The sequence below is a fragment of the Amblyomma mixtum genome, chromosome 3 (assembly GCF_055824585.1).
Source record: "Amblyomma mixtum isolate Tamu chromosome 3, ASM5582458v1, whole genome shotgun sequence".
Lineage (NCBI taxonomy): Eukaryota > Metazoa > Arthropoda > Arachnida > Ixodida > Ixodidae > Amblyomma > Amblyomma mixtum.
The window spans coordinates 411,942,496-411,943,479 of NC_143014.1; the positions used below are offsets into that span (position 1 = coordinate 411,942,496).

The 984-nt window shown below is 45.7% G+C and overlaps 1 pseudogene; it reads left to right on the forward strand.

Moving 5' to 3' along the window:
- On the forward strand, positions 1-708 carry LOC149357679 (uncharacterized; annotated as a pseudogene).
- Positions 709-984: the final 276 nt, after the last annotated feature.

The following is a 984-nucleotide window of genomic DNA, read 5'->3' on the forward strand; positions in this document are numbered from 1 at the left end:
ATGTCGTCTAAATTGCATGCCATCGGGCTGAGTTTTTTCTTCACAGCCTTGAAAGCGATGCCTCGTGAGTGCCCACTCGTTCACCTACTTCACCCATGAAGTGCAACCAAAAAGCGACCACTTTGCTTTATGTGAAGGCTATGATAACTGAGTGGCAAGAATGCCATGATTGGAAAATTCTCCAATACATTGAGGAATGTCTAGGTTGGGATACTAATATGGGCATTTTCTATTTCAGTGCAGCGGCCGCCATCAAGCATCACAAATGCGAGCATTGATTACATAGCAGGGTTCGTGGCGAGAGGTGTTGAAGAACGTAGAAGGTACAGCTTCTGACCTGTCGGATGGGTCTAGTCCATTGCTGATGGGGCTCATTAGCCTACAGTCAAGTTGGGGATTAACCTACCCAAAATCAGAGTTCGTCAGTGTTCTTGTGGCCACTAATAAGGCTGTTGATATTGCTCTCGCATATAAAAATGAGCAACATGCGGCAGCAGGTTGCTGCAGCTATTACTTCCGAGAATCCAGCAATGCTCCCTTTTTATTTGCAAAGCAAGCGAGGACCACGCCGCAAGCACAGTATCTGTGGTGTTAGATAAGTTCGTGAGGCCACTCTTATCTAACGTAGGCGCGACTGTCACTGACAGGGCAGCCAACCGCAAAAAGCTCGCCAGCAAGCCGCTCCACAGGAAATTGCTGCGTGTTTAGAACGAACACTATGTGATAAATACTATAGATCTGGTTTAATCTCCGTAAATAAAGTATTGTGTATCCTATGTATCGCTAAAGAATTTTATTTGCCCTCCTTTTTGCCTGCAGCGCGCAAAAAAAAAGAGCGTTTAAATTCGCCTCGGTTCAGTCCACATGCGCCGAAAAACCTAATGCATTGCAGGCTCTTGTACGCGACCCTGCCCAACATTCGACAGGGAAAATGTACTGAGTGATATCTACAAGCACAGAAAGCAAACTTTTACTGGATGGATT